The sequence below is a fragment of the Amblyraja radiata genome, chromosome 2 (assembly GCF_010909765.2).
Source record: "Amblyraja radiata isolate CabotCenter1 chromosome 2, sAmbRad1.1.pri, whole genome shotgun sequence".
Classification (NCBI taxonomy): domain Eukaryota; kingdom Metazoa; phylum Chordata; class Chondrichthyes; order Rajiformes; family Rajidae; genus Amblyraja; species Amblyraja radiata.
Window position 1 is genome coordinate 148,912,787 of NC_045957.1, and position 21,213 is coordinate 148,933,999.

General features: G+C 47.7%; 1 protein-coding gene and 1 long non-coding RNA gene across 9 annotated transcripts in view; one reads left to right on the forward strand and one right to left on the reverse strand.

Annotated features, from left to right (window-relative positions):
• ctnnd2 (catenin delta 2) overlaps positions 1-21,213 on the reverse strand; it is a 1,121,748-nt gene that overhangs the window by 403,129 nt on the left and 697,406 nt on the right. The window lies entirely within an intron of this gene.
• Positions 2,992-17,137, forward strand: LOC116970492. The gene is made up of 3 exons (XR_004411161.1): positions 2,992-3,162; positions 16,652-16,655; positions 17,127-17,137. It is a non-coding gene; the product is annotated as an uncharacterized LOC116970492 (long non-coding RNA).

A 21,213-nucleotide genomic window follows, 5' to 3' on the forward strand; every position in this document is an offset into this window, starting at 1 on the left:
GAGGAAGAAGGGGAGAGAAGTAGGGGAGGGAAGGGGAGGGGAGGGGAGGGAAAGGGAGGGGAGGAGAAGGGGAAGAGAAGGGGAGGAGAAGGGGAGAGAAGTAGGGGAGGGAAGGGGGGGGAGGGAAAGGAAGGGGAGAGAAGGGGGGGGAGGGGGGTAGAAGGGGAGAGAAGGGGGGGAGGGGGGGAGAAGGGGGGAGAGGGGAGGGGGAGGGGGGGGGGAGGGGGGAGAAGGGGAGAGAAGGGGAGAGAAGGGGGGAGAAGGGGGGAGAAGGAGGGAGGAGAGAGAAGGGGAGAGAAGGGGAGAGAAGGGGAGAGAAGGGGGGGAAGGGGAGGAGAAGGGGAGAGAAGGGATGAGAAGGGGAGAGAAGGGGGGAGAAGGGGAGAGAAGGGGGGAGAAGGGGAGAGAAGGGGGAGAAGGGGAGGAGAAGGGGAGAGAAGGGGAGGGAAGAGGAGAGAAGGGGAGAGGGGGGGGGGAGAGAAGGGGAGAAGGGGGGGAGAGAAGGGGAGAGGGGGGGAGAAGGGGAGAGAAGGGGGGAGAAGGGGAGAGAAGGGGGGAGAAGGGGAGGAGAAGGGGAGAGAAGGGGGAGAAGGGGAGAGAAGGGGGGAGAAGGGGAGAGAAGGGGAGAGAAGGGGAGAGAAGGGGGGAGAAGGGGAGGAGAAGGGGAGAGAAGGGGAGAGAGAAGGGGGGAGAGAAGGGGGTGCGGAAGGGGAGGAGGAGGGGAGAAGGGGAGAGAAGGGGAGAGAAGGGGAGAGAATGGGGGAGAAGGGGGGAGAAGGGGAGGAGAAGGGGAGAGGAGGGGAGAGAAGGGATGAGAAGGGGGGAGAAGGGATGAGAAGGGGAGAGAGGGGGGCGAAGAAGGGGAGAGAGAAGGGGGGAGAAGGGAGGGAGAAGGGGAGGAGAAAGGGAGGGAAGGCGGAGGAGAAGGGTGAGGAGAAGGGGGAGAAGGGGAGAGAAGGGGGGAGAAGGGGAGGAGAAGGGGAGGAGAAGGGGGGGAGAAGGGGAGAGAAGGGGGGAGAAGGGGAGGAGAAGGGGGGGAGAAGGGGAGAGAAGGGAGGAGAAGGGGGGAGACGGGAGGAGAAGGGCCGGGACGAAGGGGAGAGAAGGGGAGAGAAGGGGAGAGAAGGGGAGAGAGGGGGAGAAGGGGGAGGAGGAAGGGGAGAGAGGGAGATAAGGGAGGAGAAGGGGATGAGAAGGGGGGAGAAGGGGAGAGAAGGGGAGAGAAGGGGGGGAGAAGAAGGGAGAGCAGAAGGGGAGAAGGGGAGGAGAAGGGGACAGAGAAGGGGAGAGAGAAGGGGGAGAGAGAAGGGGAGAGAAGGGGAGAGATGAGGGAGGGGAGAAGGGGAGAGAAGGAGGGGAGGAGAAGGGGAGAGAAGGGAGGAGAAGGGGAGAGAAGGGGAGAGAAGGGGGGAGAGGGGGGGGAGAAGGGGGAGAAGGGGGGGAGAAGGGAGAGAAGGGGGGAGAAGGGGGGAGAAGGGGAGAGAAGGGATGAGAAGGGGGGAGAGGGGAGAGAAGGGGAGAGAAGGGGGAGAAAGGGGGGAGAAGGGGGGAGAAGGGGAGGAGGAGGGGAGAAGGGGAGGAGGGGAGAGGGGGGAGAAGGGGGGAGGAGGGGAGGAGGAGGGGAGGAGGGGAGAGAAGGGGAGAGAAGGGGGAGAAAGGGGGGAGAAGGGGGGAGAAGGGGAGGAGGAGGGGATAAGGGGTGGAGGAGGGGAGTAGGGGAGATAAGGGGAGAGATGGGGGGAGAAGGGGGAGAAAGGGGGAGAAGGGGAGAAGGGGGAGAATAGGGGGAGAAGGGGAGAGAAGGGGGAGAAGGGGAGAGAAGGGGGGAGAAGGGGGAGAAGGGGAGAGAAGGGGGAGAGAAGGGGGAGAAAGGGGGAGAAGGGGGGAGAAGGGGGGAGAAGGGGGAGAGGGGGAGAAGGGGGGAGAAGGGGAGGAGGAGGGAGAAGGGGAGGAGAAGGGGGAGAAGGGGGCGAGAAGGGGAGAGAAGGGGAGGAGGGGAGAGAAGGGGAGAGAAGGGGGAGAGAAGGGGGAGAAAGGGGGAGAAGGGGGGAGAAAGGGGGAGAAGGGGAGAGAAGGGGGGAGAAGGGATGAGAAGGGGGGAGAAGGGGGGAGAAGGGGGGAGAAGGGGAGAGAAGGGGGGAGAAGGGGGGAGAAGGGGAGGAGGAGGGGAGAAGGGGAGAGAAGGGGAGAGAAGGGGAGAGAAGGGGGGAGAAGGGGAGAGAAGGGGGGAGAAGGGGGGAGAAGGGGGGAGAAGGGGAGAGAAGGGGAGAGAAGGGGGAGAGAAGGGGAGAGAAGGGGGAGAAGGGGGGAGAAGGGGGGAGAAGGGGGGAGGAGGGGGGAGAAGGGGGGGGAAGAGGGGGTGAGAAGGGGGGAGAAGGGGAGAGAAGGGGAGGAGAAGGGGAGGAGAAGGGGGAGAAGGGGAGAGAAGGGGAGGAGAAGGGGGTGAGAAGGGGAGAAGAGGGGGTGAGAAGGGGGGAGAAGGGGAGAGAAGGGGAGAGAAGGGGAGGAGAAGGGGAGGAGAAGGGGAGAGAGAAGGGGGGAGAAGGGGGGGAGAAGGGGAGAGAGAGAAGGGGAGAGAGAAGGGGAGAGAGAGAAGGGGAGAGAGAAGGAGAGAGAGAATGGGAGAGAAGGGGAGAGAAGGAGAGAGAAGGGGAGAGAAGGGGAGAGAAGGGGGGAGAAGGGGAGAGAAGGGGGGAGAAGGGGAGGAGGAGGGGAGAAGAGGGGGAGAAGTGGGGAGAAGGAGTGGAGACACTTTAAGAAGTATAATAAAGTTTAGTGGGCATTTTACCAACCGGTCGGTTTTCCTTGGTCCAGAAATCTCCAATGAGCCAATCAAAATGCCCAGTCAGCGAAGGAGATTGCCTACGGCTGCCCTCGACTGCCTGTAACTACATAGTGACCCCACTCCACTGCAGTACAAGTTCAAACGAACCATGCCGACCAAATTTTACTCGCAGAAAATGTTTCAACATGCTGAAAAACATTCCGTGACCTAGCTGAGGCCACGAGTATTCGGGAACTTCCCTCGAGCATGAAGGAGAGTTCCAGTGACCTCATAGGACCTCATAGGACCATGTGTCGACCCTGCTGTGAGTTTGAAGGCAGAAGACCCTCTTCTAAACTTGCAGATTAGGTCGCCCAAGTGGGACACCCCCTTTAGGGGTTGTAAATATAAGATAGGCACTGATAGACAACGCAGAAGAAAACTAAATCTCCAAACACTGCAAGAATATGAAACAAATCATCAAATGAGGAAAATGGCTACAAATGAATATATACAGGGATATAGTAATATGTGAAATACAATTGGTGGAAGGTCTTTGTAGAATAAAGACCAAACCACCAACTGCTGTGGTGAACAGACTGTTTTGGTGCTGTAAATTCTCAACAATGTAATTCTATATAATCACAGTCAGTGTTCACAAAGAATACAATTGAAAGAACATACAATTACCTTTCTAGTTTAGATTCCAATTCAGTTCATCGCGGCTACATAATTCTTATCTGTTTTTTTTTGGTGGGGGGGAATTACTTTTTTCCGAAGATGTATTCACACTGTGATGGACATCAGATCAAGTGTACATTGCTGAAGGCTGTCTGTGACTGACTTGGTTGAGCTCTTTCAGGAGCCGACTCTGACCTTGACAATACTTGCTCTTCAGCCAAATCACATAAAAAGATTGATCATCAGTTCAGTTCATTGATGTTTACACGAGGTTACTGTGCGAACATTGGCTACTTCGTTTCCCATAAAATAATAGAGATGTCAAAAGTGTTCAATTAGTTGTAAAATACTTCAGTGACAGGTCAAATATCACCTCCCGGTTTCAGTTTCAGTTTCAGTTTAGTTTATTGTCAAGTGTACCGAGGTACAGTGAAAAGCTTTTGTTGCGTGCTAACCAGTCAGCAGAAAGACAATACATGATTACAATCGAGCCGTTTGAGTGAAGAAATGTTGCTGTAGGAGTAGAGATTTAAGAGTGTAATATGTGACTGTAGATCTGCTTCTGTGGTTAGCGTGCAAATAGTCACTCGGGTTGGGCGCCATCTTGGAAACTTTGAGCTTTGACTTGGACGCGCCTTGATGTCCTATCTATGCCCAAATGTCAGAAAGGAAGAATTTTGCATCCAATTTGGATCTCAAGAATCAAGAATCAAGAATCAAGATTCAAGAGAGTTTATTGTCATGTGTCCCTGATAGGACAATGACATTCTTGCTTTGCTTCAGCACAACAGAACATAGTAGGCATTGACTACAAAACAGATCAGTGTGTCCATATACAATTATATACGTAAATACACACATGAATAAATAAACTGATAAAGTGCAAATAACAGATAATGGGTTATTAATGTTCAGAGTTTTGTCCGAGCCAAGTTTAACAGCCTGATGGCTGTGGGGAAGTAGCTATTCCTGAACCTGGTTGTTGCAGTCTTCAGGCTCCTGTACCTTCTACCTGAAGGTAGCAGGGAGATGAGTGTATTGGTGGTACAGACAGGACAGGTTTTCTATTTGATTTGTGTGAGCATGCAAGGGGAAATCCTTGACAAGAGAGTCCCTCAGATCACCAGAACATTCAGATTTATTTTACTCATGAGACAAAGACAATATTTGCCAGTTGGCAGATGGTGATGGGACCATGCATGATTATTACTTGTAGACTGTGACTACTTTCCCTCCCCACCAGCTTTCTACATTGGTCTCAACACATTGCACAATAGGACCGGAAGTCTTAATCTTTCTGCTAGACCTCATCTTCAACTCAACTGTTGCTAGATGCAGGAAAAATGTTCCCAATGTTGGGCGAGTCCAGAACCAGGGGCCACAGTCTTAGAATAAAGGGGAGGTCATTTAAGACTGAGGTGAGAAAAAACTTTTTCACCCAGAGAGTTGTGAATTTATGGAATTCCCTGCCACAGAGGGCAGTGGAGGCCAAGTCACTGGATGGATTTAAGACAGAGTTAGATAGAGCTCTAGGGGCTAGTGGATCCAAGGGATATGGGGAGAAGGCAGGCACGGGTTATTGATAGGGGACGATCAGCCATGATCACAATGAATGGCGGTGCTGGCTCGAAGGGCTGAATGGCCTCCTCCTGCACCTATTTTCTGTTTCTATATTTCTAACTGTGCCTTTATCCTCGCCTCTCAATTCTCAACGTAGCAAAGCAATCAGCATTCTTGCACCCAATGGTCTTAGAGGAAGGGGATAGAAAACTTAGTAACATTGTCAGTACAACAACCTTTCCCTCAATGTCAGCTAGACAAATGAGCTAGTGATCAACTTCAGGACGCATGCCCTATCAACACTAATGTTGCCGAAGTGAAAATGGTTGAGAGCTACAAGTTCCTTGGTGTTAATATTACCAATGAACTGTCATGGACCAAGCATAGTAAAGTGACAGCCAAAAAGACACACCACTCTTGTACTACCTGAGGAGACTGGGAAATTTCAGTATGTCTCCAATGACTCTTACAAATCTCTACAGATGCACCAGAGAAAGCAGCACAGTTTGGTTTGGGAACAGTTATGCCCAAGACTGTAAGAAATTGCAGAGTAATCAAAGTCTTGTCCCACCCCAGCCATCCCTTCTTCTCCCTGCCCCCATCCAGCATAAGATAGAGAAGCTTGAAAGCTGGTACACCAGATTGCTTTGCCTCTGTAATCTGGCTTCTCAACGGTTCTTCCATACGCTGGGGTACGGTCTGACGCCAGGGTACATTTATGGATAGTATATCTGATCTGTTTGGATAACATGCAATACAAAGTTTTTCATTATACCTCAGTACACATGACATTCATAAGCCTAACGCTAAATCTATCCACATGTCCTTGGACTCTCTGGTACAGTTTAAATAGCAAGCACTGAGCATACTCTCCTGTTCCTAACCTTTGCTAACACTTTAATTGATCAAGTATCATAGCAAGTTTTACCCCAGTTTAATGGGTGTCACGGTGGCGAAGCAGTAAATTGCAGCCTTACAGCACCAGAGATGCGGGTTCGATCCTGACTTCCGGTGCTTGTCGGTACGTCCTCCCCGTGAGCTACGTGGGTTTTCTCCTTCGGTTTCCTCCCACACTCCGAAGACATACAGCTTTGTGGGTGAATTGGCTTAGTGTAAGTGTAAATTGTCCCTAGTGTGTGTAGGATAATGTTAGTGTGCGGGGATCGCTGGTCGATGCAGACTCGATGGGCCGAAGGGCCTGTTTCCACGCTGTATCTCTAAACTAATTGACAGTATGTGAATATGCTGTGAACTTCAGGTTATAATTTTGGTTGACTCATGGAATTAATGATTTAATATTAAAGGATTAGACACAATTAATATTAGAGGCTAGTTTATTTCTAAAACCTATCTCCCCAAAGCCTATACCCTGAACCTATACTTTATGCATGTAGAAAGGAAGGAACTCAATTTGGCAAAGGCGTTATCCCAGTAAGTTAATTCTTAGTTTATGAAACAACAGAAGTCACAAAGTGCTGTAGTAACTCAGTGGGCCAGGCAGCATCTCTGGAGAACATGGACAGGTGTATCATTTATATTGTTACAGTAAAACTATCATAGTGTCATAGGGTGATACAGTGTGGAAACATAGAAACATAGAAAATAGGTGCAGGAGTAGGCCATTCGGCCCTTCGAGCCTGCACCGCCATTCAATATAATCATGGCTGATCATCCAACTCAGTATCCTGTACCTGCCTTCTCTCCATACCCCCTGATCCCTTTAACCACAAGGGCCACATCTAACTCCCTCTTAAATATAGCCATTGAACTGGCCTCAACTACATTCTGTGGCAGAGATTTCCAGAGATTCACCACTCTCTGTGTAAAAAATGTTTTTCTCATCTCAGTCGTAAAAGATTTCCCCTCTATCCTTAAACAAGCCCGTCAGCCCAACTTGCCCACACCGGCCAACATGTCCCAGCTACACTAGTTCCACCTTCTCATGTTTGGTCCATATCCCTCCAAACCTGTTCTATCTATGTACCTGTCTAACTGTTTCTTAAACGTTGGGATAGTCCCAGCCTCAACTACCTCCTCTGGCAGCTTGTTCCATACAACCCACCACCCTTTGTGTGAAAATGTTACCCCTCAGATTCTTTTCCCCTTCACCTTGAACCTATGTCCTCTGGTCCTCGATTCCCCTACTCTGGGCAAGGGACTCTGTGCATCTACCCGATCTATTCCTCTCATGAGGAATGTCAGCCGTGCCTATAACTGTCTTGCAATGCCCTATCTGAACCTTTCTCTTCTCTCTCCTCCTTTTACATTAACTTCTTTGAACAAAGATTTGGAACACCTGTATATCTTGTGTACATTATAAGCTATGGCAGACCATGAGCAGAAAGTGTAGTGACCGCACAACATCATAGCCGTTTAATCTGATTTCATTCCATTACGAAGTATGAAATATTAATGGTGTTGCGAATGATCCAAATGTAAAAACAAATAAAATAGTATTAATTAGCCATCTTCCCACATTCAAATCATATTAAAAATATCTCTTTATGCGGTTTCCTACAGATTAATAACAGAAGTCTATGATAATAGCCTAGGCAATTTAAAATTCCCATTTTAACTTTTCAATTCAAGTACATGGTAATTATATTAAATTGCCCCAGGCCAGTTCAATCTAATATATTTTGTTAATGATATTAGTTATTCGAAAGACTCAGAAGAGGACTTCAGTCTTCAAATCAAACCGATAGGTCAAAATATTTTTGCCTATTTTCAATGAAAAATAGAAACAAAACAGAAGCGGAAAGGAACTACTCAGTTCAAGTATTTGTTGTAGTTATAACTCAATATATTTTTCATCGCAAACATTTCTCCTTCTGAAATGTTGACTCATGCAACCCTTGGTGATTGGCCATCTTCATTTAAGCACAATTCAGGAGCATACTCTGGCTAACTGGAGAGTTGGTTCAGTTATGACCAAGGTTGTCGGTGTTGTCAACACTATAATGTGAATAGCCCAGAGATATTTGGTCGTCTTTTCTTTAATTTATTTATGCTTTGGGATCTTGGCACTGGTATCAAGGACAACATTTATTGCGATTTCCCATTTGCCCTTGGCAAGGTGGTGGAGGAGGAGACAGGCAGTGAGCTGTGGGATACACAGTCCCCGAACTGTTGTAGGCAAAAGTGTGGGAAGGAACTGCAGATGCTGGTTTAAACCGAAGACAGACTCAAAATGCTGGAATAACTCAGCGGCGCAGGCAGGGAAGGAATGGGTGACGTTTCGGGTCGAGACTTTATGCGGCAATATGCAGCAAATCCAGTTAAGATTCTGGTCAATGGTGACACCCCCCGAGATGTTGTTGATGGAGAACTCGCAGATTGCAAAGTCATGAAAGGACACAAAGTGCAGGAGTAACTCAGCAGGTCAGGCAGCATCTTTGGAGAACATGGACAGGTGAGGTTTGGGTCGAGACCCTTCTTCAGATTCAAGTTCAAGTGAGTTTATTGTCATGTGTCCCTGATAGGACAGTGAAATTCTTGCTTTGCTTCAGCACACAGAACACAGTAGGCATTTACTACAAAACAGATCAGTGTGTCCATATACCATTATATAAATAGATACACACATGAATAAATAAACTGATAAAGTGCAAATAACAGATAATGGGTTATTAATGTTCGGAGTTTTGTCCGAGCCATGTTTAACAGCCTGATGACTGTGGGGAAGGAGCTATTCCTGAACCTGGTTGTTCCAGTCTTCAGGCTCCTGTACCTTCTACCTGAAGGTAGCAGGGAGATGAGTGTGTGGCCAGGATGGTGTGGGTCTTTGATGATACTGCCAGCCTTTTTGTGTTTGTTGTGTAAATATTACCACCATGCCCGAATGCTGGCTTTGCTTTGCTGAATTCAAGTATCGGAGGCTCTTTTTTGAGGGGTTGAGAAAGAAATTGCACATTGTGGAATCATCAACAGCATCTCCACTCCTGACCTTATGAAGGAAGGAAGGTATTGATGAAGCACTGATGAAGGTTGGGCTTTGGACCTTGCCTTGAGGAGGTCCTGCAGAAGTTCTGGGGATGCAAGGATTGATCACCAACATTGCAACCATCTTCTATTGCATGAAATACCATCCCTAGTACTAAAGTGTTTTTCTCCTCACACCCATTGACCTCGGTTTTACTGAATCTCCTTGACACTGTAGTTGGTCAAATTGAACATAAAACACAGAAGAACATGCCCTTCAGCACCAAATGTCTTTGCCAAAAATACCACCATATTGTCAAGGGACAGTCACTCTCCTCCTTTTACCTCTGGTTCTTGGTCCACGTTTCAATGGTGCTTTTATATTGTCACATGCACGAACTACAATTGCGCAGTGAAATTATCTTCTTACAAACACTCCATTAGAATATTGCCATACCTTTGCACATCCTCGACTAGCAAATATTACAGAAATAATCTACTGAGGTGAGATATTTTACTGCCATTTTCTAAGCCCAGCCCATCCTCGCTATGTGTTATGAGTAGTGGCCATTCCAGGCTTGTTGTGGGCCTTGAACATGCGGGTCGACCTGTGAACCAACGTCCCACTCCTCGCCCGTCCACCTTTCTTCCCCGTGGGTGTCTCCGTCAGCTGACCTCGAGAGAACAGTCGGCCATGCCCTGGTTCCCTATCCTCTCCTACTCGCCTTGCTACTAGCCTGTTGCATCTGTCGTTGCCAACTCCATCCTCCCGGTGGCTCCACGGTCTGCCCCTTCCCAGGCCACGGTCTACTGGGTTCTCCAAGCAGGGGCAGCTCAATAGCTTCCTCCTGTAGACCACGGTCTGCTGGGGCTTGCGTTCGGCCAGGTCTTGCGTTCGGCTGGGTCTTGCGTTCGGCTGGGGCTTGCGTTCGGCCAGGTCTTGCGTTCGGCCAGGTCTTGCGTTCGGCTGGGTCTTGCGTTCGGCTGGGTCTTGCGTTCAGCTGTGTCTTGCGTTTGGACGGCTCGGCAGCCACTCCCCTGTAGACCGCAAGGATCTGGGAGCTTTTCTGGATCCAAGTGGTCTTGATAATTGGACAGCTTATCGATGAGTAGTGTTGTTTGATTACTTTATCAACGATAAGTTCTACCACTTAGCTGACAATTAAGGATGGACTGGGTAGAAATCAGCTGGATGAGATTTGTCCTGCTTTTTGTAAACAAATTTGTAAACACCCGGGCAACTTCCCACGTTGTTGGGCGTGTGCCAGTATTGTAATTGTTTTGGAAGAGCTTGACTCCATGTGGAGTGCATTTAGGAGCACAGATCTTCAGGAGCACAGCTTGGGCTTGTCTGGCCCCATAGCTTTTGCTGTGTCCAGTCTCCTCAGCCATTTCTTGATATCAGACGGAGCAAATCAAATTAGCTGTGGACTGGCCTCTGTGACAGTAAGAATATCTGGCGGAACCAAGTGGGTTATTCAGCTGGCTGAACACGGCTGTGAATGCTGCAGTGCCTTCTTTAGCATTCGCATCTTGGAGCCTGCCATCACTGAGGTTGGAGATTAAAGCCCCTGTCCCACTTACGTGTCCTTGGCATGCAATTAACGCGACGTCGTGGTCGCGTTGAGCTGCGATGGTCCCGCAAAGGTCGGGCGCGATTCCATGCGTACACACAGCCGTCTGGAGCTTGTGACGTCATTTGAAGATGGACACAAAACTGGAGTAACTCAGCGGCACCGGCAGCATCTCTGGAGAGAAGCAATGGGTGACGTTTCGTGTCGAGATTTTTCTTCAGTCGGTCCCGCTGAGTTACTTCTGCATCATCAATTTTCGTGGCCCCGCTCTGGGAGTAGAAGTGGGGGCGGATCCGGACCACAACGGCTGTGAGCCCCAGGCCGAGTTCGGCGATCGTTTGCCTGCTTCTGCTGCTGTTGGAGGTGAGACGTTGCTTCACGCCAGGGTCTTGGGCCTGTCCCACTTTGGCCGTCAGTTCCGCGACAAAAATTTTGGAGCCCCGCGCGATGTCGCGCACAACTACATACCCCTCCGTGCTTCTAAGTGGGACCGGACCCGTGCGGCCATACGATGCCCGTGCGCCACAACGCGACCACGAGGTCGCGTAATTTGCGTGCCAAGGACACGTAAGTGGGACAGGCTCTTAACTTCTACCTTCCTCCTCCAATTAGCTGGGTAATTGTTCTCCGTTGTTCATGAATAGATGCAGCTAGACTGCAAAGGCTTGATCAGATCTATTGAATGTGAGATTGCTAAATTCTTGACTATTGCCTGCAAGCAATACTATTTTGGAATACCAAGAACTGATGAATTGATTCCAAGTTGATGTTTTCATTACCCTAACCATTGAAAATATCTGATTTTACTTCGGAGTCACGTGAGTGACTACGTGAAGAACCCGCTCAGCGCGCATGCGCGGCAATAACGCCAGCAGTGCAACAGCGGCTGCAGCGGGAATAAGGCGCTCCCGCTACAGAATGAAACGGACCGTCAGGTGAGTACCCTGAGGTCGGGTTTCTATTACAGGGGAGCCTTTTTCTGCTTGTGTTTCACAGGCAGAGAAAAAGGCTCTGGAACAAAACTGTCCCCCGTTCAAGGAGGAACGTTTTTCCGTCGGGGAGGGGAGCAGCAACAGGCGGTAGGAGCGTTTACCCGGTGTTCCGCTATTCCCCGACACCGTGCCGAGCCCAGCCTGCTAGTACCTGAGCAGCGGGCTGGATGCATAGCCACCCAAAGAGGCATCCGGCAGGTGTTCCCGATTTGGGACGGGACGTCTCTCCACCCGCACGAGGGGAGAGAGAGCCGCCTGAGCCGCTGGAGCGGCTCTCGGAGCAGGTGTCTGCGAGACGCGCTGCTTGAGGGGCGCTCTCGCTTCTACAAGGCACAAAAGCTCTAGAAGAATCTGTCCCCCGCTCGACTCCAACGGAGGAGCGTTCCATTGCAGGGGGGGCAGTAGCAGGCGGTAGGAACAATTACCGGGCGCTCCGCTATCCCTATCACCGCGCCGAGCCCAGTCCCGCTAGTGCCTGAGCTGCGGGCTGGATGTTTAGCCATCCAAAGAGGCATCCGGCCGGTGGCTTCCGACTTGTCGGAGGGGACGTCTCTCCACCCGCATGGGAGAGAGACAGCCGCCTGAGCTGCTGGAGCGGCTCCTGGAGCAGGAGCTCCTGCGAGACACGCTACGTGAGGGGCAGTCTCGCTGGAGGGTTCAGGCATACCCTCCACAGTGCCTAGGCACTGCTCATCGCTTCCTCCTTAGTGTGGTTAGCTTTGGGGTGACCAGTGGCTGGGCTGGTCATGAAGAGGGGTCATTGGCTGAACAACATCGGGAGTATGCTTGAGGTACAGGATCAGGAAGAGCTGCTGGGTGTGGCCGCTATGTGGCTCCACCACTAGCGAGATGGCTTTTCAGTCTCAACTGATGGCCAGCTTACTACCTGTTCTTTTCAAAAATCTCCAAGACAGGTAGTCATGAGGCGTTGGATTTCATCACGTGTCCCCTAAATTGCATTTACTCAAAGTGGCCACCATTATTGGAGGGTACATTGAGCATAGCTTTAAAAAAGCCAAAATATCAAAAAATGAATTTGATATCCCTGACGTCGGCTATCATTTTTGCATGCTCTTCCAGAGGGTCACGGTAGTATGGCAAAACACCTGACCTACTGTTCGCAGTGCTCCGCAACTTCTCAGGAAGTTACAAAACCTGCCCTCAAAGAACGCCGACCTCACAAAAACTGGACGAAGTGTCCAAAATATCGGCGCAAGAGGGCAGGGTCTGGAATGAGCACCACACGTAAACCAGTCAGCAGTACCTCTAACGCGTCCACCAGGAGGGTCCACCTCATGGTACTGGTGAAAGCTCGGGGCCTGCATGCCAATCCCGTAAGCCTTTCAGGCCAAGGCCCAGAGCAGGCCCCATGGAAAATGCGCCACCCCCCAACACCACCACCACGTCAGACAACGTGCAAGACTCGTTGGACCAGCAGGAAACAGAAGAATACCCATAACCATGGAGGTAGGTGAGTCTGGTTCCTACCAACGTATAGAAAATAGGGGCTTAATACTAACAGGGGGGAGATTACACCTCTTTTAAGAAGCACGGGAGTCTATCACAAGTGATCAGTATATACTCAATGGCTTTAGTGGATACAAAATACAATTCATACTAGAAAAATTGCCATCAGTTCAACATTTACCTCAGAGGGTATTTTCCCCTCTCCGTTAAAGAAACGAGAGGGTCAAGCTGTACTGGTGAGACTAATTACAAAGGGTATCATGGGAAACATGAACCCTTGGAATAAACCCAAAAAGATGGTGGATGTCGCATCATCATTGACTTAACTTCACTAAATATGGTTGTTAAGTACATACATTTCAAAATGGAAACGGTTGTTACTGCCAAACAACTAATTTCCAAAGGATACTTCATGGCAAGCATTGATCTTAAAGATGTTTACTATTTTAGTACCATTCACAAGGATCATCGCAGATACCTGAAATTTACCTGGATGGGGCAGCTATGGCAATTTAAAGCATTACCCAATGGGAAAATAGGCAAGACCATGGAATTGACTATGTTAGCTGTATCAGCTACCAAACAGTTAGAAACATAGAAACATAGAAATTAGGTGCAGGAGTAGGCCATTCGGCCCTTCGAGCCTGCACCGCCATTCAATATGATCATGGCTGATCATCCAACTCAGTATCCCGTACCTGCCTTCTCTCCATACCCTCTGATCCCCTTAGCCACCAGGGCCACATCTAACTCCCTCTTAAATATAGCCAATGAACTGGCCTCGACTACCCTCTGTGGCAGGGAGTTCCAGAGATTCACCACTCTCTGTGTGAAAAAAGTTCTTCTCATCTCGGTTTTAAAGGATTTCCCCCTTATCCTTAAGCTGTGACCCCTTGTCCTGGACTTCCCCAACATCGAGAGCAATCTTCCTGCATCTAGCCTGTCCAACCCCTTAAGAATTTTGTAAGTTTCTATAAGATCCCCTCTCAATCTCCTAAATTCTAGAGAGTATAAACCAAGTCTATCCAGTCTTTCTTCATAAGACAGTCCTGACATCCCAGGAATCAGTCTGGTGAACCTTCTCTGCACTCCCTCTATGGCAATAATGTCCTTCCTCAGATTTGGAGACCAAAACTGTACGCAATACTCCAGGTGTGGTCTCACCAAGACCCTGTACAACTGCAGTAGAACCTCCCTGCTCCTATACTCAAATCCTTTTGCTATGAAAGCTAACATACCATTCGCTTTCTTCACTGCCTGCTGCACCTGCATGCCCACTTTCAATGACTGGTGTACCATGACACCCAGGTCTCGCTGCATCTCCCCTTTTCCTAGTCGGCCACCATTTAGATAATAGTCTGCTTTCCTGTTTTTGCCACCAAAATGGATAACCTCACATTTATCCACATTATACTGCATCTGCCAAACATTTGCCCACTCACCCAGCCTATCCAAGTCACCTTGCAGTCTCCTAGCATCCTCCTCACAGCTAACACTGCCCCCCAGCTTAGTGTCATCCGCAAACTTGGAGATATTGCCTTCAATTCCCTCATCCAGATCATTAATATATATTGTAAATAGCTGGGGTCCCAGCACTGAGCCTTGCGGTACCCCACTAGTCACGGCCTGCCATTGTGAAAAGGACCCGTTTACTCCTACTCTTTGCTTCCTGTTTGCCAGCCAGTTCTCTATCCACATCAATACTGAACCCTCAATGCCGTGTGCTTTAAGTTTGTAAACTAATCTCTTATGTGGGACCTTGTCGAAAGCCTTCTGGAAGTCCAGATACACCACATCCACTGGTTATTCGAAACCCTGGGATTGTCTTACATCCAGATAAATCCAAGTTGAAGCCATCCACAATCATGGACTACTTGGGCTTCACAATTAATTCAGTCTACGTGACTGTAACTTTGCCAAGAGACAAAACAGTTGAATTGGCACAATCATGCAACAATTTAATGGTCCACGTACTCCCAACTATTCGACAAGTAACAGAGTAATTGGGAATATGGTAGCAGCATTTCCGGCTACACAATTCAGACCTTTGCACTGTCAAAACTTACAAAGAGCAAAGGTACAGGCACCAAAACGACATACAGGTCATTATGATTGTGTCATGAAGTCACCCACTGAAGCAATATCATAACTACAGTGGTGGGCAAAAAATGTTTGGCATAATTTCAACCTATTATCATCACTAACAAGTAGTAGATGGACTAACCCAGAATCATCGTTATCACTTACATAGATACATAGATACATAGAAAATAGGTGTAGGAGAAGGCCATTCGGCCCTTCAAGCCTGCACTGCCATTCAATATGATCATGGCTGATCATCCAACTCAGTATCCCGTACCTGCCTTCTCTCCATACCCCCTGATCCCTTTAGCCACAAGGGCCACATCTAACTCCCTCTTAAATATAGCCAATGAACTGGCCTCAACTACCCTCTGTGGCAGAGAGTTCCAGAGATTCACCACTCTCTGTGTGAAAAAGTTTCTTCTCATCTCGGTCCTAAAGGATTTCCCCCTTATCCTTAAGCTGTGACCCCTTGTCCTGGACTTCCCCAACATCGGGAACAATCTTCCTGCATCTAGCCTGTCCAACCCCATAAGAATTTTGTACGTTTCTATAAGATCCCCTCTCAATCTCCTAAATTCTAGCGAGTATAAGCCAAGTCTATCCAATCTTTCTTCATATGAAAGTCCTGACATCCCAGGAATCAGTCTGGTGAACCTTCTCTGCACTCCCTCTATGGCTATAATGTCCTTCCTCAGATTTGGAGACCAAAACTGTACGCAATACTCCAGGTGTGGTCTCACCAAGACCCTGTACAACTGCAGTAGAACCTCCCTGCTCCTATACTCAAATCCTTTTGCTATGAAAGCTAACATACCATTCGCTTTCTTCACTGCCTGCTGCACCTGCATGCCTACTTTCAATGACTGGTGTACCATGACACCCAGGTCTCGCTGCATCTCCCCTTTTCCTAATCGGCCACCATTTAGATAATAGTCTGCTTTCCTATTTTTGCCACCAAAGTGGATAACCTCACATTTATCCACATTATACTGCATCTGCCAAACATTTGCCCACTCACCCAGCCTATCCAAGTCACCTTGCAGTCTCCTAGCATCCTCCTCACAGCTAACACTGCCCCCCAGCTTAGTGTCATCCGCAAACTTGGAGATGTTGCCTTCAATTCCCTCATCCAGATCATTAATATAAATTGTAAATAGCTGGGGTCCCAGCACTGAGCCTTGCGGTACCCCACTAGTCACTGCCTGCCATTGTGAAAAGGACCCGTTTACTCCTACTCTTTGCTTCCTGTTTGCCAGCCAGTTCTCTATCCACATCAATACTGAACCCCCAATACCGTGTGCTTTAAGTTTGTATACTAATCTCTTATGTGGGACCTTGTCGAAAGCCTTCTGAAAGTCCAGATACAACACATCCACTGGTTCTCCTCTTTCCACTCTACTAGTTACATCCTCGAAAAATTCTATAAGATTCGTCAGACATGATTTACCTTTCGTAAATCCATGCTGACTTTGTCCAATGATTTCACCACTTTCCAAATGTGCTGCTATCCCATCTTTAATAACTGACTCTAGCAGTTTCCCCACTACCGATGTTAGACTAACTGGTCTGTAATTCCCCGTTTTCTCTCTCCCTCCCTTCTTAAAAAGTGGGGTTACGTTTGCTACCCTCCAATCCTCAGGAACTACTCCAGAATCTAAAGAGTTTTGAAAAATTATCACTAATGCATCCACTATTTCTGGAGCTACTTCCTTAAGTACTCTGGGATGCAGCCTATCTGGCCCTGGTGATTTATCGGCCTTTAATCCATTCAATTTACCCAACACCACTTCCCGACTAACCTGGATTTCACTCAGTTCCTCTATCTCCTTTGACCCGCGGTCCCCTGCTATTTCCGGCAGATTATTTATGTCTTCCTTAGTGAAGACGGAACCAAAGTAGTTATTCAATTGGTCCGCCATATCCTTGTTCCCCATGATCAACTCACCTGTTTCTGACTGCAAGGGACCTACATTTGTTTTAACTAATCTCTTTCTCTTCACATATCTATAAAAACTTTTGCAGTCAGTTTTTATGTTCCCTGCCAGTTTTCTTTCATAATCTATTTTCCCTTTCCTAATTAAGCCCTTTGTCCTCCTCTGCTAGTCTCTGAATTTCTCCCAGTCCTCTGGTATGCTGCTTTTTCTGGCTAATTTGTACGCATCATCTTTTGCTTTGATACCATCCCTGATTTCCCTTGTTATCCACGGATGCACTACCTTCCCTGATTTATTCTTTTGCCAAACTGGGATGAACAATTTTTGTAGTTCATCCATGCAGTCTTTAAATACCTTCCATTGCATATCCACCGTCAACCCTTTTAAAACTAATTGCCAGTCAATCTTGGCCAATTCACGTCTCATACCCTCAAAGTTACCTTTCTTTAAGTTCAGAACCGTTGTTTCACTGGGCATTAATTATCTACAGATGTTGGGTGACTTTTATGGTTTAAAAGCATATGCACAAATATCCATCACTTGCATGTACGGTTACAAATAGATAATACTACGGTGGTGGCCTACATTAACCATATGGGCGGTATAAAATCGGTATCATGCAACAAGTTGGTCAACACAATTTGGCAATGGTGTGTCGAAAGACATATTTGGCTATCAGTAACTTACCTGCCAGGTAAGCTAAATACAGTGGCAGACACCAGGTCACGTAAATTTAATGACAATGGATGTTAAACCCCAAATAATTTGCAAAAGTTATCATGCAATATGGCACGCCAGATATCGATTTATTTGCATCAAGGCTAAATCACCAGGTACCTATGTATGTCGCTTGGGAACCAGACCCTGAGGCAGCAGCGGTAGATGCGTTCACGCTGGATTGGGGAAATTCTTCTTCTATGCATTTTCTCCCTTCTGCCTCATCAGTTGGGGACTACGCACAATACAAATGGACTCTGCTTCAGGTATTTTGATAATACCCGACTGGCCTACACAGCCATGGTTCCCAATACTCCATGACATGGTTGTTGAAACTCCGATGGTATCCCCAGTGACCCAGAGTTATTAACACCCAGTGTCGGGCACAAGCCACCCGTGCCATGAAAATCAAACTCCTGGGTTGCAGATTCTGCACAAACCACTTCTGGGACTGGATTATCAGAACAAACCATCAACACCATGTCAGCATCCCTTCGAACATCCACTAAAAAACAGCACTTGTCCAGCATCAAGAAATGGGAGAAGTACTGCTTGGATACAGGGACCACCTATTCAACCGCTACAGTTACCAACGTACTGGAATTCCTGGCGAACCTTCACCACGATGAAGGACTCAGCTACAGAGCCATCAACACGACTAGAAGTGCCATGCCTGTCTATTTAAAACCAGCTCCAGGACAACAGGCCATGGGGTCCCACCCGCTGGTGGTCAAACTAATGAAGGGTATTTACAACTCTAACCCCCTAGACCAAGGTACACCCATACATGGGATGTCAGTGTGGTCCTGACATACCTCAGGGGATGGCCACCAGCCAGACCCCTTAACCTGGAACAATCTATGCTCAAAACACTCATGTTGATGGCACTTGTATCTGCACAGAGGGTCCAGTCACTACACCTATTGTGACTGGACAACATGATCACAGCTCCAGACCAGATCTCTGTCATTATCCAGGGACTGATCAAACAGAACAGACCAGGAACACCTAATCCAGTCGTGGAATTCCAGGCTTACCCACCAGAACCACGGTTATGTGCCATGACCCACCTACTATCCTACATAGACACAACCAAAATATTCGAGGGAGATGAAAAGCCTTGTGCGTCAGTCATAAAAATCCTTATGGTCGGGTGACGAGCCAAACCATTGCGAGTGGCTCAAGCAGGTGCTAAAAACTGCTGGGATAAACACTAACATGTACAAATTTTATTCCACCAGGGCAGCATCCACGTCGACGGCTAAAAGAATGGACATGCCTATAGACCACATCCTGGCTACAGCAGGATGGTGGAGGGAAAGACCGTTCAGAAATTTTACAATAAGCCGTTGGCAAAACCTGTTTTATTTGCAGTAAAGATTTACGGACTGCAAATATTTAATTTAAGACCAGGGGAGCAATTTAATTTCTTTGTTGTTATTGTTTGAAAAATACCATTGTGTTTTTCTACAAACAGATTCATTGGTTGATTACGATAACACTTCCTCCCTCAAGAACTTCGGCAGTGAGTGAAATAAAACTGTTACACGGTTTGAAATCACAGAGCTTTGAAGTCTTCACGTAGTCACTCACGTGACTCCGAAGTAAAATAGTAAGATTAAACGAGAACTTACCAGTTTGAAGTTTGATCTGTATTTTATGAGGAGTTACGATGAGGGATTACGTGCCCTCCGCTCCCACCCTCATTATATGGATCAAACTAATAAATTGATGTCTCCTTTTCTTTACTATGTTTACTTCAATAACTGTGTCTATCTGTGATTCCACACCGCTGCTTGGAAGTATGCCGCGCCTGCGCGCTGAGCGGGTTCTTCACGTAATCCCTCATCGTAACTCCTCATAAAATACAGATCAAACTTCAAACTGGTAAGTTCTCGTTTAATCTTACTATTATAACTTATGGCTTATGTTACCACTTAATGAACAGCTTTCTTTTGCCAAAATCCAAAATGCCCAACATAAAAAAAAATCAAAAAGTAGGAATCACTTCCTCCCTTTCCATTTAAATGCAAAGATAATGTAACTAATTATGCCAAACAATTCCTTCACATGCCCAGAGTTTGTCGCTAATATGTGGTTCTTAGGTTTTCTCTTTGTAGTCAGAATACTAAGAAGCATTCAGTGTGGAACCGAAATCAAGCATTAAACTGACCTTCTTCAACAGGCTTTAGAGATGCAGCGTGGAAACAGGCCCTTTGGCCATCGAGTCTGCACCAACCAGCAATCACCTTGTACTATCTTACGCACAAAGGACAAATTTTACTGAACTTTTACCAAAGCCAATTACAAACCTGTACTTCTATGGAGTGTGGGAGGAGCACCCAAACAAAACCCACATGGTCACAGGGAGAACGTACACACTCCATACAGCCAGGACATTCTTGCCATAGAGGGGAGTACAGAGAAGGTTCACCAGACTGATTCCTGGGATGTCAGGACTTTCATATGAAGAAAGACTGGATAGACTCGGCTTGTACTCGCTAGAATTTAGAAGATTGAGGGGGGATCTTATAAAAACTTACAAAATTCTTAAGGGGTTGGACAGGCTAGATGCAGGAAGATTGTTCCCGATGTTGGGGGAAGTCCAGAACAAGGGGTCACAGTTTAAGGATAAGGGGGAAATCTTTTAGGACCGAGATGAGAAAAACATTTTTCACACAGAGAGTGGTGAATCTCTGGAATTCTCTGCCACAGAAGGTAGTTGAGGCCAGTTCATTGGCTATATTTAAGAGGGAGTTAGATGTGGCCCTTGTGGCTAAAGGGATCAGGGGGTATGGAGAGAAGGCAGGTACGGGATACTGAGTTGGATGATCAGCCATGATCATATTGAATGGCGGTGCAGGCTCGAAGGGCCGAATGGCCTACTCCTGCACCTATTGTCTATGTTTCTATGTTTCTATGTTTCTATGTTTCATGACAGCATCCTTAGTCAGAATCAAACCCGGGTCACTGGCATTGTAAGGCAGCAACTCTACCACTGCGCCACCGTGCCTCCCGTGGATGCCAGCGGCTTCCTTTGCTTTTATTTTTGAGAAATCACACAATCATAATCATGTCAGATCATAAAATATGACATTCATTTTTCTCATCCAGTATCCTGTCTATCGTTGCAGTAGCTGTACTACAGTAGTCATCACTATTTTGTCACAAGATGTTTTGGGCAATACTCAAGAGTAAGAACATCTAGTTCTTCGGCAGAGTTACAGTTCCCTCGGAAGATAGCACACAACGGAACAAAAATAAAAGCATCAACTGATCAGAATATGCAATTATATGGCAACTGGGGACAATTTACAATCTTTACCAAAGCTAATTAACCTATAAACAAACATGCATGTCCTTGGAGTGTGGGGGGAGACTGGAGAACCCGGGGAAAACCCATGCGGTCACGGGTCTCGGACACTGTAAGACAGCAACTCTACCGCTGCGCCACTGTGCAGCTTTTGTAGGGTGCAGGGTGTAGGAGGTGAAATGGTAAATGGACTGCCATGGAGGCC